The 27,963-nt window shown below is 42.7% G+C and overlaps 1 protein-coding gene across 1 annotated transcript in view; it reads left to right on the top strand.

Moving 5' to 3' along the window:
* Positions 1–27,963, top strand: part of PIP5K1B (phosphatidylinositol-4-phosphate 5-kinase type 1 beta) — a 381,348-nt gene that overhangs the window by 108,390 nt on the left and 244,995 nt on the right. The window contains exon 2 of the mRNA XM_085632982.1: positions 9,849–9,923. The gene's annotated coding sequence lies outside the window, so the exon portion shown is untranslated. The remainder of the gene's footprint in view (positions 1–9,848; positions 9,924–27,963) is intronic.

Raw genomic sequence — 27,963 nt, forward strand, 5'->3', positions numbered from 1 at the left:
ATGGGAGGCTCAAAACGTTTTGGGTTGGTATTATCACACCAGTTCATGAGATGGTCATGCAGAAGAGCATGGCAGATGTTTGAGTAGGCATCAACCATGAAGCGCACGAACAAGTGGATGCTTGGCATTGATAAATGCAGAGAATGTGTGTCCAGGGTTAAGAGCCAACTTGAAGGCGAATGGGTTATTTCATTGGCTGGTCAGGATCATATCTCTGCCTTTTCTCCTTTCCTTGTCCTTCCTAAAGTAATCATCAAGTAGTTACAACGTAATACAAGGATGATCCTTATTGCTCCCGACTAGCCAAGCCATCGGTATTGTCCAAGTCTTGCACATTTTATTTGAAAACATTTCCAGATATGCGAGTTCAGACTATAGGTTGTGCAAAAATAACACTCTAAAAAAGGACTGCTCAATGCAGTGCTTTAATGTGCCTATTAGTGTCAAAGCGTCCACGTTAAAGAATAGTAGATGATGTAGCAACCAGGATAATGTGCTGCATGGCTAAAAACCTATAAGGTCCCAAAGGCGACACCTATCGGCTATGCCAATGCCTGTTCTTTATCACAAGCACTAAGGGCCTATCTGCGGGTGGCCATGGTTCCAAGTGGCTTACTCTAGTTAGGTCTGGCTTGGTAGTGTAACTGTCTGCTGACCAATTCTTTAAAAGTTACACGGAACTGGCTTTGGCATCTCCCAGAGACTTTTTTCTCTCTCACCTCACTAAGCTCTTTGATGTATCATTCCACCTCCTGTGGTGTGCTTGCATTGCAATGCACAAAGGACTATTTAATATCTGAACTGTACACTGAATCATCAGACAAAACATTATTTATCTCTTCAATACACTGGTTAAAGTAAATCATTTTTTTGTTTTGTGTTTTCACAACCGCAGGCGTTTTAAAATAGTTTATTCAGTACTTAAAATGCAAGCCAGACCTATTAGCCTCATCAAAGCTTCTTGCATATGTGCAGTGAGAGAAGACACTTCAGTGAATTGATAAAATACATTTAAATACTTTGAAATTCCACTCAGAGACTTCGAGAGTATGCCACCGAGATTTCATCTCCCAATACCATGCTTTGGGAGTCTTGTATGTTTATTCAGACAAAGTTAAACAAACATTGGCAATGCTAATATGTCGGGCATTGGCTGCCAGCTTTTTGTTTCTTTTGTTTTGTCAGTATTTTTGTAAAACTTAATTGTTAGTGGAGTTGTCCAGTACTAAATCCCAAAATATTAATTGGGGTCTCAATAATCACACATTGCCAAAGGAGTTCCAGGCACTGAAGGGAACTGTTTTGAGGGCAGATGCGCTTCTTGTGAAAGAGCTGAACGCCATCACTCATGTGAAGTTAACCAGCGACTGAAGTGGTCTGACCCATTGCCCCATGCTGTATACTTCAGTAGATGGGATAAAAATATGTAAGCTGCAAAAACACACCAATGGATGAAGAGGATGGCTGAAAGCCACTTTAAGTAAGTATATTATACATATACATTTAGTCATATGAAAGGTCTTGGCTAACACCAGACCAAAAAATCATTTGACTTTTAAAAATAGTCAGGACTTCAACCATCAGCAGGAAAAGTTAATTTGCCTTGACTGACATATTGGCAGCTCTAATTTTCTGACTTAGTTGATACATGAAGGTTGGTACCTCATGCTGCACATTTCTGCCAGGGCATCACTGCCTTAAGTGGCTTGAAAAAGGTGGTGGCCAAGAAGATTATCTAAGAAACATCCACAAGAGGTCTGGCTTGTGTAGATAAGGGCGCATCCTAATTCATACATGTGAAATAGAATGCTGTGTACATTCTTAAGAGTCTTTCTGGACGAAGAATAATTAGAATCAGCAGGCAATAAGCTATTTATGTAATAGTTTATGTAGCACTATCACCTTGGTCCAATCACAAGTAGAACACTTGACAAGGTACATTTAAAGGTAATTAGCAATAACTCGGTTATTCAATTAGAATATAATAGCATCTTATGCCCTAGGACACCAATGGTGTCAATACTCAATATCCACAATAGTCGGTCCGCCTGTTTGTTAAAATGGTTATTTTCCTGTGGGACTGGAGCCACTGCTGCTTGTTTTTTTTAAGGCATAGTGCTGCTGGCACCTCTGCCACATTCTCCTTCTATGCAGGTTAATTTACAGAGTGCACTGTGGGACCGCTAAGAGAGAGAGAGATAGGAGAACATTGGTAAACGGTGTTTACTTAGCATGCGTTACTTCGCATGCCATTACTACGCGGACGTTAGTACGCACGCGTTGTTACTTAGAAAACCTTTACTACGCAAGTTGGAACAGTGACTTGCGTTAGGGGGGGGAAGGTGTTGGATTTAAAATCCAACACCTTCCCTAGTGTCCGCATAGACTGGAGTTGGAATAGTAAATTATACTATTCCAACATCCAGCACCCCCTACTGCAATTCGTTGTTCCGAATTGCGTAGGAAAGGAATGCGAACTAAAAACGCGGTCGTACTAACGACCGCGTAGTAATGGCATGCGTACTAAACACATGCGAAGTAACGTCGTATATTCGAGAACATTTTCCAGGGCTGCTTGTGCTTCCCAGTCTGGCTCTGTTATCCATCGTGTCTGTCACCAAGGGACTTCTGTTGACATTGCTTTGCAGCTCCTGCATGTGACAGGCAGACAGGTGTAGGTCTGGCTTGACAGTGCGCCTGTCTGTTGACCTACTGTTATCAATTAAGTAAAATCACATAGTGTCGGCTTTGACTTCAGGCAGAGGAGTATTTGTCTCACCTCATTCTGTTGGCTGTCTGGTGTGATTTTGCTTCCTATGGAATTGTTGTTTGTGTAATGAACGAGGGACGAATTTGAATCTCAAAAATGCATGGACTCAACATATATTCGGTCCTTTATCTCATAACTGCATTGTATACCACAAACTATATATAGATATATATTGTTTTTTACTGCAGCAAGCGTTTTTTTAAATAGTTTATTCAGAACTCAAATGCATGCGAGACCTATTGGCTTTGCCTAGACTTGTTTACTTCAGCCAGTTGTGTACAGATAAAAAGGGCTCTCTATGGCCCTCATTCAATGTCCGCTTTTCGCTTTGCCAGAGCTCAGTCCTGGCAGGTCCCGCCCACTTAGAGCATTCACCAACCAAGAGCATGATCCCAGCTGAATATAATTTCTTGCAGAACTCAGTCTTCTCTTTATATGAGTCTCTCTGACCACAGTCGTCAGGTGAGCTGCAAGCCTTCCATTTAGTGGCCTTGCTGTGTTGCGCACCAACCATGCCCCATTCCTGAATAGACAAGGCGTGTACGAAGAACATTGCCTGTTGTCACAATACAAAAGAATAGACAAGAAAATATCTGAATGGCTTTAACAAAATGATCTAATAAACCAATGAGTAGAGGCTAAATGTATTTTCTGGTGAGTCTAGAAATTTAGCATGACTTTTCAGTTTCTAACCTCACCCACTGATGTGTGGAAACTGAGGCACTTAACCCTGTTGTGATCACCATATATATGTGTTTATTGTATAAGGAAGTTTCTTTAGAATGGACTTAAACCTGAAGGCCAACGGAGCACTTTACGTAACAACGGGAGCACGTCATCCCATTGTGTGGGAGCGTGGTGCCCACAGGGATATATATAGAGCTTCAGGGAAAACCGCTGCCTGCTGAAGGTTGGGGGGAGGGGGTCAAGGTGTTGTATCTTGTGTAGCAGGTAGATGGAAAAAGATGATTTAAAAAAACAAAACAAAGTTCTTAAATATCACAAGGGGCTAGTTACCAGAAGGGTAATTTTACAAGGCCAAATTGCAGTTTTTGCATCAGCCTCTCATGCAATGTATCTGATTCTGCAGGAGAGGTGATAGGAGATCTTAATGCTTCCAGATATTTACATTATTTCTCTTCCATGCAGTATGTTGCCGTGGTAAGGACCGCGGGTTGATGCACATATTCAGCAGATGTTTTATACAACTAATGCTGGAGGTGCGGGAACATGTACTGCGCATGGCCCTGCGTCCTGTGCATGCAGCCCCAACACTTGTCACGCCTCCTCCTCCTCCCCACACATTTGTATCAGCTGCCTGTCTGCCTCCCTTCCCTCCCTCAGCATCCCCCCCTCCCTCCTCCCGGTCTGCGGGCCTGGCGCCACAGTTTCCGTTCATAGTCCACCTGTCTGCGGTGCTGAGAGTTGCTGTTAGAGGTTTTCAAAGGAGTATTACATTTTTGAAGTAAAATATATTTATAAAGACAAGAGCAATTCAGTTATTGTAAATACTTATGTATTGCTTCTGCTTACTGCAGAAAAGGAAAATTAACAGTGGTATGTTAATTAATTTTGAAGTAGGTTTTAAGTTAAAAAAACTTATAATCATAAAAGAGGTTTTACGTTGATTTTATATCACAGTTGCTGTTAGTGGTGGTAAGGGAAAGGCCGTGTTTACCATACTTGGAAGGCAACGATACTACACAAAATGAACAGTAGAAAAAGATGCGCTCACAGCTTGAGTGGCGGGCGCAGTGTGGATGCTGTGACAGTGATCTTCCTGCACTGAATTGAGTTGGATCCCTCCGCAGCTGCAGGCTAATGGAAAAACCCGCCACCTCAGCAGAGGTGTAAGATATATGCATGGCAAGGGCATAAGAGAAAGCTATTCTAAACCCAGCAGGAGGCAGGAAGTCGCGAATGCGCCTTGTTTGCAGTTCCATCACACAATCCCTGCACTATTGTTTTTCTCCTATTTTCCTTACCTTTTTGCAGTCTCTAAATGAGTCTGACAAGGGTGCCTTTATGCAAGGAACCATTCAGCTGTGTAGACTATTTCTTATTTCTTTATAGATCTAGTACAGTTAACCCTAATATTCAAACATGTTGACAATAGCACTACATACATAGGATTGAGAAATAAGCTTGTTTTTTTCATGAATTTATTAGCATTCCATAATTGGTTCTTTTAGAAAAAAAATATATATATTTAATAAAATTTATGAAATGCCAGGGATCTCCACACTCACAGGATCCGCAACAAGCTAACTGTGTGAAAGAGTATGTTATAGTGTGACCAGTGTCGTAGCTAGGGTGGTTGATAGAGTGAGTGCAAGGTAAGTTTTCTTTTTTTATTTTCACTCACCGTCTGTCGTCCCACCCCTGCTCGTCATCGTCTGTCGTCCGCGCCCCGCCCAATCGTCGTCTGTTAATAGCAGCTGACTTACCTGCTCCGGCCGTCACTGGGCGGCAAACACAGGGATTGCCCCGGGCGGCAAAGCTCTAGCTACGCCTCTGAGTGACATCTTTTTGTTCACTGGATCGCAGAAGGATGTGGCTTCAATCAAAAAACAGTAGAAACTGACCCTTTGCTGCTGGCGATTTGCCTCGCGCAGTAGTATAGGGAGGACCCCATGGGATTCCACCTGCCTAACCCGGCCCTACTTACCATGTATAAGTCTATGCCGGTGCATCCTCAGCCGAGCTAGTTTATGATCGTAATCTCTATCTTGGAGCTGACTTGGCCCACCTGAAGGATCAATCTTTGAGAGCATGCCATGATTAATATATTCTATAATCAAAAGACTGGTTGGTCCCAATTATTGCATTTTTACACATTTTGATAATATGCTATGTAATTGCTTATAGTACATGTGGCTTTTGTCTTCAAAAAGATGCAGTTACTTTCCCAAACTGGTTAATATATACTTTCTTATTTCTCATCTTTGAAATGATGCAACCCATCGGAAGGGCTGTTTAGCAAAATCCGCTCCTTAAGGGGCCACCTTCCCTTCTGTGAAACCGACCCAGGTTCCCATGGCAGGGGAGTAGCAAGTTGCAGTTCCCTCTAATGTCACCCAACGAGCGATATGACCTTTAGTCAACTCTTGTAACACCATGCTTTGTGGCAGAGTTGTCACCTTGTGTATTAATGGAGGGCACATATTGGGTTATTGTGTATTACAGTCCTATGATGACTTTGTAGGGTCCTTCGAGACATAGCAAACCCCAGGCTAAAAGTCAAGTGATTTCGACCAGAACCCTAAGATGTCGTCATGGGGCCGTCCTTGATGACTTTTGCTCTGTACCTTTTATCCATCAAGAGGAGCTTCAGTCCACAGTACTGTCTGACGTCATTCTGTTGACCTATTTCCTTTGAAACCGTTGTGAAATAAAAAACAAGACTGATTTATATAATTTCGTAGACATATAAACTGCATCACTTCATGGAAATCATACATTACAGCAAAACAGGCTGCCATATTATCTCTGCTCAAAGGGGCACCTTCACTAGAAAGAAGGTAGAAAGACGAGTCTCTGTGCTTTGCAAGAGAGCTTTTGAAAGGCGAATCTGCGAAAAAATCTAAAGTTTACCCTTGCTGGCCTGCGTTTTATGTACAAATCGAAAAAGACATTGATTTTCATGATGGGAGCTTTTTTGTGTTTTTCGTTTTGTTGTCAAAACGATAATCGCCTATAATTGTATTTCACTTGCGCAGATTCACTTTCTTTTTTAATAACTTTTTGAAATAGTAATTGTTTTATAATAAGTCGTGTGGATTTTGTGAATTTTATCAAAATATCACCACAGCACTTAACAAAAAGCTTATCCTTGACAGATATTTTAAAGACCTCATTTATAACACTCTGTGAGAATCCTACAGTGCACAAATTGAACCTGTAAGTGGTTGTCTTGCATATGGTGATAAATTATGCAGCAGAAACACTGAATTGTGACAGCTTTAGTTGTCATCTGAGGGAGTCTCAGGTTTCATAGCCTGTTACTTTAATCAGTGTGAATAATTTACGCCGGCAGCTGAGTAAAGCCATTGCGCTGCGTTCAGTTGTGATGTGCTCACAACAATGCAGCATTTGTTCACAAATCATGTACACAATATGCCAGGGATTTAGAGTCCGTTACACGTGTGCATCTGTACTTCATACCTGTGTGCGCATTTCTCGTGTCCTCATAATATTCCACAATCACCATAGTGCACCTTTCCTTCCAGTCTGTCGATTGTTCTCCAGTTAAGACCTCACAAGGATAGATTGGCATCTGTCACTGTGTATTGTGCTATAAGTTCAAAGCAAAGCGTGAAAGAGTACACTATGGGGCATGTGGTAAAACGTACGCTGATATGTCGCATGTGCACACCTTAGGTTCCTCAACCCCTGAGGCACTCCAATGATCCCTCTTGTAGGCTCAGACATCCACAATCTTGTCACAATGGCACTGCATCATCGACAGTCCACCTTAGGCCCCATGTCTACTCTCTGGTATGGCTGGCATGCACATGATCATTCGCTCCGTCCTGTATGACCGTAGCCTACGTCACTCTTGCATCAGTCTGCTCCGCTTTCCCTCATCCCAGCTTCTTGTCTGTCAACCTACTGCCTGCTCACCTCAAAATATGTGTCAAATGCTATAATCTTTCCCATCACCCCTATATCAATGTATCATTCAACCTGTATTTTATGAAGAACTCCAGACTTCTAAAAGAGCCCTGCTAAAAAGCCATATAGAAAATTTAACATCTGGCATAGTGTTCCCATAAGCTCATTAACTTTATTTCAGCTGTTCTGGGTTTTTCAGCTGACTTCCTCAAACCCCTCAAGCCCTCTGACCCTTTCTTCCACACCAATATATTAGTCGCTAACCACCTCACATACTTACATATTCCCCGCTGGCCACTTCATACAGATGGTCCTCCCTGTCCGCGTTCTATCTTCCTATGAACAAATGCCCCCGTAACTCTGGAGTGCCTGAGACTATCGCGCCTTTAACCACGTCCCGCCACTAACTACTGGTATGTTACCTCAAACCCAACCACATCTACAAAGCTTCCTGGTCCCAAAACGTCCACAGCCAACAGACAGTTGTCATTCACTAGCAATAAATTTCCAATAAGAGGACATCACTCTTAAAAATTCATGTTTTGGATATGTTGTTTTCTTCTACTGACTTTAAATTCTGAAGTTAACCCAGAGAATGACTGCAGATGTCTAAGAACTCAGACGTAGAGCTGCAATCCTCATCACCTTCTCTATACTCACAGCAAAATTAAACCTACACTCCAGGAGGAAAAACATACCATTGTGCCCTCAGTACATATAAAGGTTGTAGGTTGAATTCAGGCAGGACTAGTTCAGCTTTTCATACTTCTGAGGTCAATAAATTGCCTACCTTTTAACTTATGGAATTATAATAGCTTTCATTTGCAGTACTATGGAATTGTAGTATATACTGTAGCACTGTAGAAAAAACAGGGCATTTTGTAAATATTATGTTACTCCCTAAGGAGGTTGTGTTTTTTTAATTTGGACACACTTTTGCTATTCTAAAAAGCACACAGCTGATGTCAAGGCTCAATAACTATTGAGCAAATGAGTGACCAGATCAGAATGTGCATATTAAATGCCCGTGGCGGTCTTAATGTGCTTCGAAGTCTGCGTCGATATTTAGGTGCATAGAGTCTTGCCTCATGAAGTTGAATTTCTTTCACAGATTCTTCAAAACACTTTTAATCAAATATCATTATCTAGAAAATGAGGAATAGAGAAGACCTTTATTGTATGATTATTTAAAATATTTTACAAAGGAAGCAACAAAAGTGCAAGTTAAAAGCATCGGATCTGATTTAAAAAGACATATGTAAAAAGCAGAAATGCTAAACAGTGATTAAACACAATCCATTTAGTAGCAGCATATGCAGAATTTAGCGTATGGGGTGTGCAAAGTACAATTATCGAAGGTGCTTGGTATGATTATTTAAATCTTTTACAAAGGAAGCAACAAAAGTGCAAGTTATAAACATAAGATCTGATTAAAAGGACATGTGTAAAAAGCAGAGATACTATACAATGATTAAACACAGTCCATTTAGTAGCTGCATATGCAAAAATTTGAGCGTATGGAGTGTGCAAAGTACAATTATCGGAAGTGCTTGGACATGGATTATTCAGCTAACTCTTCTCTGGCTGTTCGTATGAGCATTTCAGCAGCTGCGTAAAACTTCCCGATTAGTGCCAGTTCCATCGGGATAATAGTGGTGTAAATATGCCTTAAGGCCTCCTTACATGATCTCACGCTATGTTGTATGAACATGGTTCTTAGGTACAAGCGCCTTGGAGAAAGCAGGACTGGGCAACAACAAATGACATGCTCTGCGGATTCTATATGATATTGACACAGGCAACAGCCGGAGCCGCTTGGTGACCAGTTTTTCCAGTGGGCTCTGTAGTCTTGTATTGGCAGGGTTAAGAGCCTCACTCTCATAACATTTTGTAGGGCTTTTCTTCCAAGGCCGGCTTTTAAATAAGGCTGGCATGTGGTGCTTTCATGTGAGGAATAAGCAATTTATTGAAATTTTTAAATGCATTTGATGTTATTCCATATGTTCTGTCACATATTGGAACAACGAAAGTCGAGAAATAAAAAGTCCGGATCATTATAAATAGTAATCTAAATTATTTAATTAGATGACTATGGGAGATCTTTAAAATGTCTTTGTGAATTATTTCATCTTGGATGTACCCATGGCTTACCCTTGCTTATGCACCCATCAGCAGGTTATGAAAGTAATCAGTAAGCAGACAGAAGGCAATTGAAGGGTGAAGGAAGGGACAAGGGGTCATCAGCCTTGTGTGTCTTCAGGATCAAACAACGCGTTGTATCTTTTCCATCACCTCTGGAATTCTAGAGAATCCGGTTTCATGCACAAGACATCTGTCTGAAATCAAAATATTGTTGCTTGGCTTAAAACGAGGCCATGCGCTGTAGAGGGTTTGAGTGAAAATGTGTTGGTAGATTTCCTGACAATTATGGAAAGACCTAACTATTCGTGTCTCTTTATTTTAGGTCCTGATACCAGACCGCATCAATGAATGAGTTAAGTGTCGTCATTGGCGCCAGATGATTTCTGATTGAAGAAAGGTAATAAATATATCTTAATATTTGTTATGAGCTGATCATAGCCATTGAAGTTTAAACAGGCATAATTAATAAATATATGCACGCTTGTGGAAAAGATTGATTTGTATGCACTTGATGTACAGTTGGATATTGTTGCACCATCCAGCCAAGAGTCCTTCCAGCTACCCTTAATGGGATCAGACATTTTCCCCAGCGGTGGCATTGAAGCAATCCAATAGTTGACGTATGATCAATGGCTTGCCAGAAGCAACAACTGTTTCAGGATCATGTTATGTTTTATTATGTTGTATTATGTTAGGTTGGCTATGCTAAAACATTTTTTCACCCAAGTGAGTTTCTTGCTACTAGCTAAGTAACGGATCACAAATGTAAAGTCCTGAAATACATCTAAGGACAGTCATTGTTGTACCTGACACCTCTCCGAAGCATGTAGTTATTGTTTGGCTCTAAGATCTACAGAGGGAGTTTCCAAGTGTACTTACCAATGTTATCTATGTGAATAACTCTTCACTATATAAATGTTAAAATGAATGTCCCTTTTGGGTAATGGTGCAAAACAAGCGTGGGATTCAGGGGCGAAAGAGTGGTGCTGGTTACAAGAGAAGGCTGGAGCAACGCAGAGTCATATGTGCAGGGTTAAGGGGTGGGCAGTAGCTCAAGGGACTTCACAAGCATCAACAATGCATTGCATCTGGAGGAAGGGAGCTGTGCATAGTCAATGTGGGTGCATACCAGGGTCCGGGGGGCCACTACTTCCATTCTAACAGATCTCTGCCCGTTAGAATTGCCTCATCCACCTTAGGTGATGGTCCAGGTGCCATTATAACATGACGAAGGAGCCATTTGCATAAAGGGTAACAAACAACACACCACCATTTCCCCAACTGAACATTTTACCATCCATGTTTTTCAAATTTGTTTGGCAGTGTAAGGAAATGTGATGGAATTAATGTAAGACATGTGATAAAATGAAGTAAGGGATGTGGTGGAATGAATGTAAGGCATGTGATGGCCTGAATGTAAGGTTTGTGTTCTGAAGACAACGGCTACTTCCTGTCTACCAGTGCATTTCTTAGAACAAACATTCCCAATAGTTAATGCCAAATGGCCCTTTGCCCCCATCTGGGTTAGCCATCCAGAACAAACTTGACTTTGGGACGCTGCAATCTTTTGATCTGTCTGCACTGAACAGCAAAGATCATGCATCAATCAGCTTGACGTAGCAATGAATGATCACTCCTTGAGTGTTTTGATACGGTCTGGGCTACCCAGCCCCCAATTTTGTTACCTGGTCGTCAAGGCTGAGAGATCCACCTGTGATAAAAGACAGAATAACATGTTCTCAGTAGCTACCGCTCTTACAAAGGAAAACCACATAGTGCTTATACACTTGTCCTTTTTCATGAAGACCCTGATCTGTAGTGTCAGTTTGTTCACTAGAGAAAGCGAATTTCCACCAAGGCCCCATCCCTTTTTGCATCACTGCCAGCAGTATCCTGAAGTTCCCTAGAGGCACCGAACACAAAATCAAGTGGTCTCTGAGGCAGCAGGGATACCCATCTATTTGAGATAGCCGCACAGAGCACCACCCATGAAGCCTGCCTCAACCAGAACTCGAAGCCCTCACCACATGGCATTTCTTTGAGGGTAGGCCCCGGCACCCTTTGTTTTAATAGTCAAAGCAGTTTACATGTAGCCCTGCCAAAGAAATACACGGATAGAAGTTTGAATAGAAATTATCCTTGTTAAAGCAGGAGTCTGAAAATTTCTCTGTAAAGCGGTTACGCTTTTCTTCTGAGCTGAATTTGTCAAAATAAATAAGCTAGATAGACACTAGGATACTTAATCACCTTACGCAACACTCCTAATTATAAGGTCGCCCCTACTCAACTATTGCACTATATGGTAGGTTCAGGTGCTCTTGGGTAAAAATACTCTGAATTCTGCTTGGGTTGGCTGGCCTCTTAAACGTTATCAAGAAGAATTCATTTGGAAACAGCAAACCTAGCCCGCTGTAGGTAAAACCCACTTTAAATATTTGAGCCATAGTGCCCTCCGTGCTTACCGTCCAGGGAGCTATTGGTAATAAACAAACAGTCTACCTCAGTCCAGCCATGGACAACTTAGTCAACCTGTCTTGTCAAAAGGGGGGTCTGCTCAGCTGTTATCAATTCAGTGTCTCAGTCCTACAAGTAGTGACCAACATGTGCCGCATGCCCTTACTTAATACGGCAAGGGGTGTTCACAGTACTTCCTCAAAGCTCACCTTCCAAGTATGTCCAATGAAGTTTGTCAAATCATACCTCACCTGCTATGGTGCAAGGCCTAGTTAAGACTAACTTTCCAGCAATACCTTGGCCATTTATTATTATTACTTTTGTTAGTTATTTGTATTATATGATTTCCATTCCTTTAAGGAACAAACATGTTGCCTGCTAACCAGCTCAGGTGACACTTGGGTGCACATGACCTTTAAACCTTTTTTTTTTTTTTTTACTGTGGGCTCTGACCTCATTATTGCTAGTCAAGCATAACCCATAGCCTTAAAGCCCCATGCAAATGGTTGTTTGGCTGTGAACCCAGGGTTGTTTTTCATTGGCATGGTAAACCGCCGCTAAGGGGCCGCCCAATCACTTGAGGCCCTCTAGGCGATGTGGTCCGCATTATTTGGTGAAATTACCACCTTATGCACCGATATGTTCCTGCAAATGATGCACCAACACTGGTTAGACACCATACGAGTGTAATCCTTGTAATCCTTTGCCTGGACTATTGATTTATCAATAGATTGATAACACACAACACCTCAAAGCTTAAAGAAGTAGCTTAAACTGTATGTATCTCCCTTTCGCAAGATGCTATGGCAATGATCACAAATGAGAACTGGCCACGTTTTGGTGTAGAACTAGCAGAATTGATGGTGACCAGTTTCCACTTGAAATTTAGACCCGCAAGTAAATGTCATAAAACTCCCTCTTTGCAATCAACCTTCCACTTTTTAGTACCCTTTTATCACGTCCTTGGCTGTGTGTGTCTCGTCACCGTCACATACAATACAGATTTCCAGACTCTGTAAGCTCTGCTTCATTCCTTCCTTACTACATGGCGTCTATTTCATGTCCACCATATTTGAGTTTGTGAGATCACATTCGCTCTCACACTAGGCGTGGGAACCAGGGCAGCACCTTTGAGTGTTCTGTGGCGTGCAGACAGGGCAGGACGTTGCTATACCTTCTGAAGGGTTTCGGGAGCAGAGACAATATACTATCCGTCAAGCTATAGCATTTTAAGCCAATCTCTGATAAAAGCACCAGCTCTCAAAGTGCTTTTCTAGGCGGTCTTGTTGCTTTGTTCTTGAAGAGGACACAGTGTACTCTATGTTCTCTTTAAAATGTACCCTGTATGATCCCATTGAGCCGCCCGCGCACTATCTCTTCCCAGAGACGTTGGCACACTGCGGCGGGAGGAGGTTTTCAATAGTCTCACGTTCCACTTTATCTGCCCTGTGACTGAGCCACCGGGGTGAGATAAGGGTGAGTTTTACAGGCCTGCTTTTAGGGATTAGTTACTGCATGGAAGCCAAGTCCTGCACTATCTGGGAGACATGACGCTTCTCGCCATTAAAATGCACAGCTGCTGAGGGCTTTTTATTCTACCCCATACAGTATCATGAAGTCACTCCTATTGTAATTTAGTGCGTTTTAATACTTGGTATTTGTACATTTTATACTCCTCAGATACAAATGAACGACCATTGTGCTGAAAAGCAAATTAGAAACCATTTAGTGATAGTTCTCCCCATACGCAGGCCCCTTCACAAATCCACTCTTGAATGCTGCGCTCCAGGGCAGTAAGCCCAAACCATCTCCTACATGGTACTAATCATATAAAATGGCGGACATCTCAAAGACAAGGCACCATTGTCGGGATGGACCTGTGTTGGGCGCCTGCGCTTACTTTAGGGGAGAGAGACTTATTTTTCACCGTCATACTTTGACCTAGAACAAGAGAGTGAAAAGCAAGAAAGTGAGAAAGAAGGAGGTAAAGAAAGACAGGAATACAGTGACAAATGGACGAGATCCTGCAAATCTAAGGTGAACAGGCAGGAAGTGAAGGGTTTTGGACGAAAGAGCAGAAGGTTAAATCAGCAGTTGGCTGCCTTGCAAATCAGCACCCTCTGCATGCCAAAGAACTGGAGCAGGCTCCTAAGAAACCCCCTGGAGCCTTTCACTTATATAGTTCAAATTAAGCACTGGTTTAAAGCATAACTGAGAATGAATCTACTCCTTTGATGAGGCCAAACAGGCATGTACTTGCTTTAAAAAAAATATTGAATTGGTTAGAGAGCGCTTTGAGTGTCAAGGTAATGATGTTTACAGAAAGTGTAAATAGAAAGCTATAGGGATTATTTAGACTTTGACAGACCAGATACTCCACCACAAATGTGGCATAATACCATCTTCGCCAAACTGAAGGCCACCCTCCCTCAGGTGGCTGAGTAGATTGCTCGCATTGTTATTCTGACAGAGCTGAGCCTTCAAACGGTTGTTTTTGAAGAACTCTATTTTATTAACATGTTTTAAACTTATTGCCACTTTGCACTTGCCTCACCTTGGTTACGCTTTTCCCCGCTCGCTCCCTGGTCCACCACGGTCTTCTGTTTCAGTGGAGGCGGGTCAGAGGCGGAGCCTAGAACGAGATTCCGTGTCTCCCTCTACATAGGCCATATGGCAGCATACACATGCGCAGCGGACGCGCCACTGGCGCACCTAAGGCAAGCCCGCCTGCGTCCGGCTGGGACCAGGGGCCAGAACCACTGCCACCCATCCTTAAGTAGAACTGTCTACTCACGCCAGGAGATATTAAGGTTAAGGAAACCTAGTAATAAGTACTGTCAGTATACATTGCTCCCATTTAGAAAGGAGCTCGGTGCTCCCGGTGCATGTTCTGCTTTCCTCCGCATTAGGATATATTCTCTGAGGTCCAGCACCATCACACATTTAAAATGTTCCTCCACAACTGTAGATCCTTACCAAAACACTCCTTGGAGATTAAGATGCTCCTTGAAGATGAGGACCCAGAGGCACTATTACTTACGAAAACCTGGCTACATAGTGCATCAGAACCTGATCTGGTACAAACTCCGCTCGCGGGCTTTACCATTAAGCGGAATGACCGTGACAAAAAGAAAGGCGGAGGTATTGCCATAATTCATAAAAACACTACTAAATGTAAGGTTGAACCCAATATCATTTTGGACTGCAAAAGTCTTTCTTTTAAAATGTCATTATCTTCAACCCACTCCTTTGGTGGAGTCCTCATTTACCGTAGCCCAGGAGGGTGCGGTCAATTTCTTAAATCCCTCCCTGAGGTCGCAGCTACATTAGTGGCCACATCCCCCAACACCATTCTTATGGGGGACTTCAACATACATTTTGATGATCCCAATAAGGTGGACGCAGTGGAGCTCACTCAGGATCTTTTAGCTATTCAACTTTCTCAAAAAGTCCTAGTCCCCACACACATGAAAGGCAATACTTTAGACCCCATTTTCAGTAACCACACCGAAATGCTGGTGAGCGATCCTATGCACATCCCCTGGTCGGATCATTTTCTGATCCCTTTCCATATAACTCCTCTATCAAGACCCCCCAGCATCAAAGCCAGCAAGAGGAAAGCACGCCCTTGGGCTAAACTTCCGGTAGACTCCTGGATCATAGCACTTGATAATCTTAACCCTAAAGCCAACCTAAATCTTACCAAAGCTTCAGAAAATTTTACTTGTTGGATCGAGTCTTCACTTGACGCGGTCGCCCCAGTTAAACCTAGCCATAAAATCAGAGAGAAAAAGACTCCATGGTACTCCCCCGAATTGCGAGTACTCAAACAGACATGTAAAAGACTCGAGAGGGAATGGAGGAAAGATTATCAGGACCTGAGCAAACTGAAATATAGAGAATCTATAAAAGTCTAGCAAAAAGAAATAAAAGCAGCGCAAGCTGGTTACTACGAAGGCATTATTTCCTCTGCCACCAATGCTCCCAGGGAAATTTGTTCGCGCTGCAAAGGATCTCCTACAGCTCCCAAAAAATGAATGAGCCCTTGAGGCCTCCCCAGAACGGTGTAACGCACTGGCAGATTTCTTTCAGGGAAAAATACAAAAGCTTTATTCCACATTCCCTAGCCTCCCTTGCCTGAGTGATCTCTTAGCCATGGATGTGCCCTTACATCACCCAGAGCACGTGCTTAAGGAATTTGGATAAGCTGACATAATGTTTTTCACAAATAAAATCAGGCTTCCCTCTAGAGCCAGCCCTCCCATATATCCTACATAAAGTAGGAAGCATGATTCTCCCTACTATCTTGGAAATGATAAATCTATCCATTTCTACAGGATCAGTCCCGGGTCCATGGAAACATGCCATGGTCAAGGCCTTGGTGAAAAAAACCTAGCCTAGAACCAGAGGACTTAGGAATCTACCGCCCAATTTCGCTGTTGCAGGCCATTGTAAACATTTTGGAAAAATATGTGAATTCTCTTCTCTCCAACTTCTTGGAAACCCATGACCTCCTGCATTCCACCCAGACTGGGTTCCGTCCTAAACACGGAACCCAGACCGCCCTTTGTGCTGTGCTCGAGGACTCTAAACAGTTCCTGGATCGGGGAGGAGCAGTTGCCATCATCCTCCTTGATCTAAGCTCTGCCTTTGACACAGTTAAGTATTCCATCCTGGTAGAGAGACTCAGGAGGCTGGGAATTCAAGATGAGGCAATCTCCTGGGTACAATCTTAGCTAGATAAACCTTTCAGGTTTTTTCAGGGGACGCAACATCTAGGAGTCTAGAGCTTAGCTGTGGAGTCCCGCAGGGATCCTCGTTGAGCCCTACACTTTTTAATGTGTATATGTGGCCACTTGCAGATATTATCTTACCTCACAGGATTAAGATTGTCACCTACGCGGATGACACACAGCTGGTCATAACTCTTAATGGGCCCCGCAACTTCCCATCTGATTTCGAAACATGTCTGGAGAAAGTAGCCTCCTGGATGGAGCACTCCTGTCTCAGACTTAATGGAAGCAAAACTAAACTCATGCTCCTAGGCAACCACTCTAGCATAGACCTTAATCAAATATGCCCCAAGTGCCTAGGTCCCCCCCCAACCCTCAAAACCAGGATAAAGAGTCTGGGAATCTGGTTGATAACTCACTCATGTTTGACCATCAAGCTGTGAAGGTGACAGGGGCCTGTTTTGGTACACTCAGATTACTAGGAAAGGTCCTCCCGCGTCTTCCAATGGCTGCAAAAAGCATCTTGATTCAGGCCTTCGTCCTATCACATTTGGACTGTGGCAATTCCCTCTAATTAGGGGCTCCCAAGGCAACACTAAGGAAACTCCAAGTTGCTCAGAATTGTGCTGCCAGGATGCTACTTGGAATTTCAAAAACTCAGTCAGCTAAGCCAGCTTTAAATACCCTACACTGGCTACCAGTCCTTGAAAGAGTAAACTTTAAGGCCCTTTGCACTGCCCATAAGACTATGTGGGAAACAGGCCCGGCTATCAACAAATCGTTCATTATCCCCTAAGAGGGATCTGCGATTGCTTAATCTCAATCTTGCATTTGTCCCCAAAATCAGGAGGACAAGAAGTGGAGGAAGATCCTTTGCCTTCAACGTGGTGAAGCTCTGGAACACCTTACCCTCACACTTCCGCTTTGAAACCCATGTCCTTCCATTTCGTAAACTCTTAAAAACCTGGCTATTCCAACAAACAGCTCCGTAACTTCAATGGTTTTTTTCTCAGTCGCTAACGCTGGGATGCCCTAGGGTAGCTATGCGCTCTACAATAATAATAATAATATATAGTCAGGTGATCCATCATGTTTCTGCCAGTGGTGCCCCTGCTGGTTCCGCCATCAGAAACCATAGACCAACGCCTGACAGAATTTGGGGCCAGATGTACGACCATTGAACTTCCGGTAGACTCCTGGATCATAGCACTTGATAATCTTAACCCTAAAGCCAACCTAAATCTTACCAAAGCTTCAGAAAATTTTACTCGTTGGATCGAGTCTTCACTTGACGCGGTCGCCCCAGTTAAACCTAGCCATAAAATCAGAGAGAAAAAGACTCCATGGTACTCCCCCGAATTGCGAGTACTCAAACAGACATGTAAAAGACTCGAGAGGGAATGGAGGAAAGATTATCAGGACCTGAGCAAACTGAAATATAGAGAATCTATAAAAGTCTAGCAAAAAGAAATAAAAGCAGCGCAAGCTGGTTACTACGAAGGCATTATTTCCTCTGCCACCAATGCTCCCAGGGAAATTTGTTCGCGCTGCAAAGGATCTCCTACAGCTCCCAAAAAATGAATGAGCCCTTGAGGCCTCCCCAGAACGGTGTAACGCACTGGCAGATTTCTTTCAGGGAAAAATACAAAAGCTTTATTCCACATTCCCTAGCCTCCCTTGCCTGAGTGATCTCTTAGCCATGGATGTGCCCTTACATCACCCAGAGCACGTGCTTAAGGAATTTGGATAAGCTGACATAATGTTTTTCACAAATAAAATCAGGCTTCCCTCTAGAGCCAGCCCTCCCATATATCCTACATAAAGTAGGAAGCATGATTCTCCCTACTATCTTGGCAATGATAAAATTATCCATTTCTACAGGATCAGTCCCGGGTCCATGGAAACATGCCATGGTCAAGGCCTTGGTGAAAAAAACCTAGCCTAGAACCAGAGGACTTAGGAAACTACCGCCCAATTTCGCTGTTGCAGGCCATTGTAAACATTTTGGAAAAATATGTGAATTCTCTTCTCTCCAACTTCTTGGAAACCCATGACCTCCTGCATTCCACCCAGACTGGGTTCCGTCCTAAACACGGAACCCAGACCGCCCTTTGTGCTGTGCTCGAGGACTCTAAACAGTTCCTGGATCGGGGAGGAGCAGTTGCCATCATCCTCCTTGATCTAAGCTCTGCCTTTGACACAGTTAAGTATTCCATCCTGGTAGAGAGACTCAGGAGGCTGGGAATTCAAGATGAGGCAATCTCCTGGGTACAATCTTAGCTAGATAAACCTTTCAGGTTTTTTCAGGGGACGCAACATCTAGGAGTCTAGAGCTTAGCTGTGGAGTCCCGCAGGGATCCTCGTTGAGCCCTACACTTTTTAATGTGTATATGTGGCCACTTGCAGATATTATCTTACCTCACAGGATTAAGATTGTCACCTACGCGGATGACACACAGCTGGTCATAACTCTTAATGGGCCCCGCAACTTCCCATCTGATTTCGAAACATGTCTGGAGAAAGTAGCCTCCTGGATGGAGCACTCCTGTCTCAGACTTAATGGAAGCAAAACTAAACTCATGCTCCTAGGCAACCACTCTAGCATAGACCTTAATCAAATATGCCCCAAGTGCCTAGGTCCCCCCCAACCCTCAAAACCAGGATAAAGAGTCTGGGAATCTGGTTGATAACTCACTCATGTTTGACCATCAAGCTGTGAAGGTGACAGGGGCCTGTTTTGGTACACTCAGATTACTAGGAAAGGTCCTCCCGCGTCTTCCAATGGCTGCAAAAAGCATCTTGATTCAGGCCTTCGTCCTATCACATTTGGACTGTGGCAATTCCCTCTAATTAGGGGCTCCCAAGGCAACACTAAGGAAACTCCAAGTTGCTCAGAATTGTGCTGCCAGGATGCTACTTGGAATTTCAAAAACTCAGTCAGCTAAGCCAGCTTTAAATACCCTACACTGGCTACCAGTCCTTGAAAGAGTAAACTTTAAGGCCCTTTGCACTGCCCATAAGACTATGTGGGAAACAGGCCCGGCTATCAACAAATTGTTCATTATCCCCTAAGAGGGATCTGCGATTGCTTAATCTCAATCTTGCATTTGTCCCCAAAATCAGGAGGACAAGAAGTGGAGGAAGATCCTTTGCCTTCAACGTGGTGAAGCTCTGGAACACCTTACCCTCACACTTCCGCTTTGAAACCCATGTCCTTCCATTTCGTAAACTCTTAAAAACCTGGCTATTCCAACAAACAGCTCCGTAACTTCAATGGTTTTTTGCTCAGTCGCTAACGCTGGGATGCCCTAGGGTAGCTATGCGCTCTACAATAATAATAATAATATATAGTCAGGTGATCCATCATGTTTCTGCCAGTGGTGCCCCTGCTGGTTCCACCATCAGAAACCATAGACCAACGCCTGACAGAATTTGGGGCCAGATGTACGACCATTGAATTTTGTGACTCGCAAATTGCGACAAATTGCGAGTCGCAAAATTCAGTGAACAACAGTGTCTCAGACACTGTTTGCGATTCCCAATAGGGTCCCAAATTGCATGCCTCATTAATATTAATGAGGCTGTCGCAATTTGTGACCCCATTGGGAATGGCTAGCACTCTCAGGGATGGTGTCCTGGTGGGGTCAGCAGACCACCATGTCTGGGACTGCTTTGTCAATAAAACAGTTTCTTTTAATGCAGTCCGTTTTCCCTTAAGGAAAATTGGATGCATTTAAAAAAGAAAAATGAAACTTTTCAGTTTCATTTTTTAAGGGCAGGCAGTGGTCCCTGCGACCACTGCCTGCTCTTGAAAAATATTTGTGCGCCCATTTACAAAGGGGAAGGGGTCTTCTGGGGACCCCTTCCCGTTTACGAATGGTTTACCACCTACTTGAACTAGGTGGTAAACTGCGAGTTTTTTACGACTGCAAATGCAGTCGCAAAACACTCATACATGGCATTTGCACTCGCTATTAGGAAGGGATGCCCTTGGCACGCCCCTTCCTAATAGTGAGTCGCTAACCCTATTTTGCGAGTCGCTAAAAGATTAGTGACTCGCGAAATAGGGTTAGTACATTGTGCATCCGTTTTTTTGCGGTCGCAAACGGGCCAAATGCCCCTTTGCAACCGCAAAAAACGGTCGCACATCTGGCCCTTGGATTATCGGTCTAAGAATCTTAGACCATCTGCCCTATTTAAAGCAGACAGACTGATGCAATGTTTTTCCTATTGGGGCCGTTAGGAAAAGCCTGGGGTACTGACCAGACAAAAATTATTTTTCAAAAACAAACTCCAGCTTTGGGTGTGTTGTTTTTTGTTGTTGGTTTTTTTTTAATTAAAAAAATGTTTGAAACACAACAACCATGCAGCGAACTTACAATACCTTCAGGTCATCCACGTGATGGTGGCTCCACTGAAGGCATGGAGATCTCATCCAGGCAGTCAGGCGCAGGTTGAGTATTCTAAATATTGCAGACTGTGGTTCTCACTTTCCTGGCAGAATGAAGTAGAGCCAACCAAGCTCTAGATGAGGCCTCATGTTTCGTCTCTTCAGTACTCTACCAGTGGATTATATGCATAATAAATGCTACAGTCACAGCCGTGCTTCAAATAGGCTAAGTCCTTAGATAGGCTTTCTTGCCACATCATGACACCCGAGGTAGAGGCTGATAGCTCTGTGTCTGACTAACGCAGGCCACAAAAAACGATGAAGTCCCTCTGAAAATGTCATTATGATATATATTGTTAAAAACCTCTTGACATACAGCATTCACCTTAGGTTTGTAAGGGTTTGCACAATGCTAATGTAATTGGGCATGCAATACTAATTATAAGTAGAAGCTTCAGTGCAAAAAAGGAGACTATGTAGGAGTGATGAAGTCCCAGTGACCACCAAGTTATATAGCAAAGTGGAGATTGGGCCACATTTTTGCAGTTTGGCCCTCACCCTGAGTTCCACTTCAAGGAAGTAGAAATTGACAAAATCAAATAATTAATAAAACAACTAAATCCCACATGCTATGAGTATGGACTAGTAGCCAGTAAAATGACGTCTGTTATAGCACCGTGCATCACAAAGATAGTGAATCGCTCATTACATGGTAGTGATTTTGTAGATCGCTTAAAGAACTCAGTATTGACTCCACTGCTTTAAAAAGGTTTCTCTAGACATCTTGCAGGATTATCACCCTACCTCAGGCTCACTTTGGATGTCGGAAAGTATAGTGAGGATAGTTGCATCAGCGTCAAGATTTTCTAGGTCCCCATCTGTGGCTAGAAATTTACTGGATTCAATTCGCGTCATGGTGCGGAGAAAGACAGTACTGGTGGGTCTTTCTCAGTGATGTACTTGCAACTGCAGATGAGGGTGAAATGTCCCTGTCCATTTAGTTCGATCTGCCAGCGGCGTTCAACACATTAGACTTTGGCCCTATGCATCCAATACAGGAATCCTAGGCTGCCTTATCCAATGTGAAACTTAGGTGGTTTAAGTCACTTATGTTTGGTAGCACACAAAGAATCAAACTTTACAGTTATCAGAATAATTCAGTAAAATTTGTGGTGCCTTAAGGTTCCACAGTCCTAATAAACATATTTCTCAATTTTATGTTCTTCTACTATGCAGATGATGTGTATCAACAGCACTGACGACGACTTTGCTACATTACGAGAAAAAGATAATGGCAGACATAGCCCACTGAATGAGAAACAATAGGATTCGACTTAGAGGCAAAAGCAGAGGTTCTACTCATGGGCTGAAGTCCTTATGTCAAGGTCACAAGTAATGTTCCCCAACATTTTGCAGTACTTGGTCTTTCAACTACATGTGCTACTTATCTGGATAATATACTTCATAAATCAATTACAGACTTCCTTACAAACAAAAAACTGGGCTGATGCAATGCTGTATTAAGAGTTCCAGCCCAAAAAAACAGATTGAATGATTAATCTATAGAATGGGCAAGTTTGATAGCATTAGGGATTGCCGTTCTTGTAATTGGCTACCAGTAGCCAAATGTATCCAGATCAAACTGGCATTTATGAAAGAAAAACACAACACTCTGGACAGTCTATAAAGTCTAACATGCGTTTATTGCAAAATAGCCAGCAAGCAATCACAAATAAAGCAAGAGAATTGCTGTTTCAATGAGCCAGAGCTTTACCCTTAATTAGTTGGAGCACTTAAACGTAAAATCAATTTGTTTTATTGTTATATTTATACAGTTTTCTCCATACAAGAGAATGGAAGCAGGAACATGTGACCGAAAATTAAACGAACTGACACCTGCTAAGGAGCAGGCGCCAGAATCATGTTGGATGGACCATGACAACCAGAGATACATAGACAGGAGCTGTCTTGACTATTTTCTAAAATCCTAACTTTGTTCTACCAAAACTTAGAGTGAAGATACACTTTACTACACAATGCAGTAAATGTGCAGTTATACAGCATGACAATAAATACATTTAAAATGTGTGTAACTGAGCCTGAATACTAAGATTTTAGTGGTCTTTCAGCTGGTATAAAAATTAAATAGTATTTCAGTGATAAAATATAAAGATGCGCGTTAAGGCAAGGGCGTTTCTGTAGTCCACAAATCTATATTAAGTCACAGATATAGGTAAAGCCACTTTCTCAGGTCCTCTTTTTTGCTAGGAGGAATAACCTCTACAGCTATTCAATTGCATACAGTCTAATTATTTCAGTTTGAATTTCTCCATTATCACTGTTTTCACCATTCTCAAGTGTATGAAGCAGATAATTTGAGCCTGAGCCTTTATTATTGCTCGCATGTTTGATGATGCTGATCATTAATCAGCACATGTAAGGACAACACAATCAAAATAATTGCAATCACGATGTCAAAGATTTTCATTCCTCAATTCCTGAATATCCCTGACAATCAACACTAGATGCCATTCAAGCTGAAATCAAAACCATTTTGGGTTCCATGTAGTTTATTACCATTATCCTTAATATAGTCTATCTGTTCATTTATGGCAATTGAGGTGTTGGGGAGATATGTCCATCACTCAGAAACTAGTATTACACAGACCACTGTCAGGAGATAATCGAAATCCATTCTGTTCTATAAGAGCATGGTTTTCTGGGTGTCTAACCAACCTGTAATCACCCTTAACCACTTCGCCGTGGGGGTAATTCCCCCACGATGTGGGGGGTGGCGGCAGCGCTGTGCTTGTGACGAGCCCAGCTCGTCATGAGGCACAGTTGAGCTGTGCTCATGACGAGCTGAGCTCGTCACGACTCCGCCCACTAATTGATTCTCCCGCACAGGTGGGGAATCAATTGCGCGTTGGCGGAGCGCGACCGGTATGACGTGCCCAGCTCGTCATGAGCACAGCTCCACTGTGCCTCATGACGAGCTGGGCTCGTTATAAGCACACAACGGGTTAAAGAAATGGCAGTCGCATTCGCTACCTCTTGCAGCAGTCTAGCATTGTGTCTAGTGTCATAACATGCCCTACACAAGACATGGGCAAAAAACCGGAAAAGATTCTGTTAGTTTCCGAGACCTCACTAGAGCCCCACCAAATTTGGAGAGGTTCAACGGCAGGATGCCTAGTAGCAGTGATACTTTAACTATAGTAACAGACCCCGGCGCACTCTTGTGGCAGCCAGTGACCAGTTTGAGCTCAGCAGATGAAATGACCATATCCTTCTTGATGTTGATGTTTGTGAAATACCTTAGCAGTGGGTAGGGTTGATTCAGGGCTTGTAGTCTTAACAGCAGTGTCACATTTACTTGGGCCGCAGAGACACCGCTTGGTGATACTCACAAACCAACTCCCTCTCTACGTTGGTAAGATGAGTACTATCGGGGCTGTAACAGCCAAAAGGGTTTTTACACTTTTTGAGTCCTTGGAAAAACTGAGGGGCCGGAGGAAAATGGCACATTCTGGCTGTCTGTGCCAGTAAAGAACACATCAAGACCAGTTTCCTTTTTTTTGCGGGGCACTCGGATGTCCACATTATTTACTGCTCATAAATCCTGTACGAACCTGTCCACGTTGGCGTAATCCGCCTTCTGTATCTGCAGGATCGTCATATACTTGCTGACAATAGGCACCAAGACCCCCTGCTTAAGCAAATCAGCTGTTATGAACGATTCCCTGCCTGGGACTTGAGACCATTTTAGGTTGTTTCTTATTTGGGTCGACATTGATTTGAAGAGGTTTTATTGAAGTTATGATTTTTCACACAATTGGCCCCTGTAAACTACAATGTAGGAGGCACCTAGGAAAGCAAATCGGTTTAATTGTGAGACATCCCATTATTACTCATAGTAGGTTCTCACTTACAGTTTTCATATTGAAGTGATAATATCTCATAATAATTGTGTTCCTTTAGTGGGTATCTGTGCAGGCTTAAACGAGGGAAAATTGAGATTTATCTAAAATAGTTGGAGGGCCATTGTGATTTCTAATGTACTAAAAAAGTTTGGAATTAAAAAAGGCATGCCTGCCACTGCTGCAGACTATCAGGGTGAGGGGTAGATACTTAAGTCTTATAATATTGAACTGGCAATCAGACAGACCACAAGACATATTTGCTAGCAACACTATAAGAGTTATAGGAGTTTTGCAATAAAATTAGATACAAAAAGACTGATTTTATATTGAGTTATTGGACAGTTTTCAACCAGTTCTATTCCAGTTGTTTCTGCTAGGCTTCTTGGGTTCCCAGTTTCCCCAGTCTCTATGTCTAACCACATATATTAGGTTGTATGTGTCTGTATTACTGTCCTAAGGCAGCTTCAAAAAATTTCCAAATGTTTTCCCTTATCATCGCACAAGACTACAGTGCAGGCACTCATTATTTTACATCTGGATTACAGCAAATCTCTCTATATGGGCATGTGTTCTCATTTATTTTGCCACCTACAGATTTTTTGGGGGAGTTTTATATAGCGCGAACTTGACCCGGAGGTATCAGAGCGCTTACATAAGCACCAGTTGCGTTACACAAGGACACATTCATTTTTTTGTTAGGCACAGGTAGATTAAGTGATTTGCCCAGAATCACAGGATGTTGAGCGTCGTTGCCGAGACTCGAACCCCGTTCCTCAGATTTGAAGTTGACTGCCCTAGCCATTAGGCCACATCCCATCTCCTAGTTATGGTTCATAACTCTGCTGCTGATCTTATTCTTAACCTCCTATCGAGTTCTCACATCTCAGCTCATCTTAGAAACTTTCTCTGACTGCCAGTTTACAAACTCTGTGTCCAAAGCTGCATGCTTTACTTCCCAAGTCTCAAACAAGAAGGTCCTGTGCACCTGAAAAAAAAGTTTGACCTTTATCGGCCTTCACACAATATATATTCATCTAGACCAGTGGCGTAACAATAGCACCCGCAGCCCCATCGGTGCGGGAGAGGAGGCGAGCTCCAGGGCCCCCCCTGGCACTGTGCACGGGCAGTGGGCCCCTGGACTTTGGAGAGCTACTGAGTGGGTCCGGAGTGTGCCCCCCTCCATGTACTTTGCAGGAGGGCCCCCTCAAGTTTTGTTAGGCCACTGATCTCACCTCTTATTGGTCACCGTACCACGAGTGCACTGATGCCGCAAAGAAGGCTGCTCTTTTTCACATCTGACAACAAAAAACTGGAACCACTTCCTGCTATCAATTCCACAAGCTTACAATCTTTAGTTAAAAAACATCAAAACATGCCCTTTCCAGCAGACTTAAGCCCCCCGCCCTTAGATGGCTATAGTTGCAAAACCCAGATGCCCTTTGTAATGGCAGAAGTAATGCTATATAAATACATTAAGAAGACTTAACATAACAATTATTATGTCTATTAAGAATAGCATTGATGAAAAAGCCATGTGGTACAGTGTTGGTAAAAGCTCTGGGAGTCTGAAATAAAGAAATCAGACTGCCACAGCGAAAGACCTATGTTGTAGTTTCTTAGGTGCACATTTTACTGTCACTAAAAGCAGATTCTTCCCAGAACCAACTGTTCTTTGAATGATAAACTTATATTGTATCATGAAGTAGACTTACACATCAACAAGACCAGTTGGGAGTTGTTATTTGTAAATAAAGAGTAATGAGTTTGGGAGGGAAGACATATTGGCTACTCTTTACAACCAGGCTTATGTAATTCTGCATTCCTGTAAGGGAAGCTTAATTATTAAAGTATTTAACACAAGTATTTCCAAAACAATGGGTCTCGCCTTTGAAAGGTGACAAACTAACTTTTGGCTTTCCCAATGCTTGTTGTAGTAATTGAACAGCATCTGCAAAAAAACTTTAGAAGCTTCTTGTCAATGCTGGGAGAATACTTGTTGTTGATGCTGAACAATATCATTAAAAGAAAAGGCAAAAATCAAGCCTCAACTTGATGTGTGTTTGCATATTCTTTAATACATGTGCCTGCCCATATGTCATACCGTTCAGAACTGTAGTTGCTCATGGTTGTCTTCTGGCCGAAACGCGTTGGTTGTATTTGTTTTTCACATTTATATTACAAGACCGGAATAAAGAATATCACTCTTGACTATGCATGAGTACGTGTTTATTTGGAGTATTGGCTAATTGTCTTGGACTTAGTATATATGAAATATTTGACTTCATTTTGAATAATTTGAGAGTTGGGTAGCCCTTTTCTCTATCTATTCAGATTGTGCTATAATGATGGAGTCTAGTGCAAGGGCTACCTCTGTAACATTGTGCTCTCTAATATTACTAATCAAGCAGTCAATCATAAAACAAGCTATTATTGCTTTCATTAGCGTAAGGGAGATGCATCAACTCTCTTCTCTGTTGACCAAATTAGTAGCGGGTGACTATTCTTGGTATGAAAATCCTTTAGTCTTGGCACACATCACATGGGTCCGTTCACACTGTGCCACTGGAATCAAGCTACACCTGGCTGATGAGCCCTAGGAAGGGCAAAACCAGTTCTGGGTTGCTCATGTTTCTGTTCAGGGAGGACCTAGCCTAGCAGTTTGGGCTGAACTGTTCCCATTACAGCAGGGTCAAGGCTGATTTTCATATGGCTGGGACCAAACTGAGGTGGTATGGTGTGCAAACCATCAATGGACTGGGATGCGGCCCGACTTATTACCAGTGGCTGAGATTAATTCAAGTATTCCATCCATCACTTTTTTTGGACACTTCAAACTCCAAGAAGGTCACCCCAAAAGAAAGACTGAAATTGTGCATTTTTTAACATGTTGAGTGTAGCAGACCATATGAAAATCAAGTCATTTTCAACTTCATTTAT

The sequence above is a fragment of the Triturus cristatus genome, chromosome 2_1 (genome assembly GCF_964204655.1).
Source record: "Triturus cristatus chromosome 2_1, aTriCri1.1, whole genome shotgun sequence".
In the NCBI taxonomy this organism is placed as follows: Eukaryota; Metazoa; Chordata; class Amphibia; order Caudata; family Salamandridae; genus Triturus; species Triturus cristatus.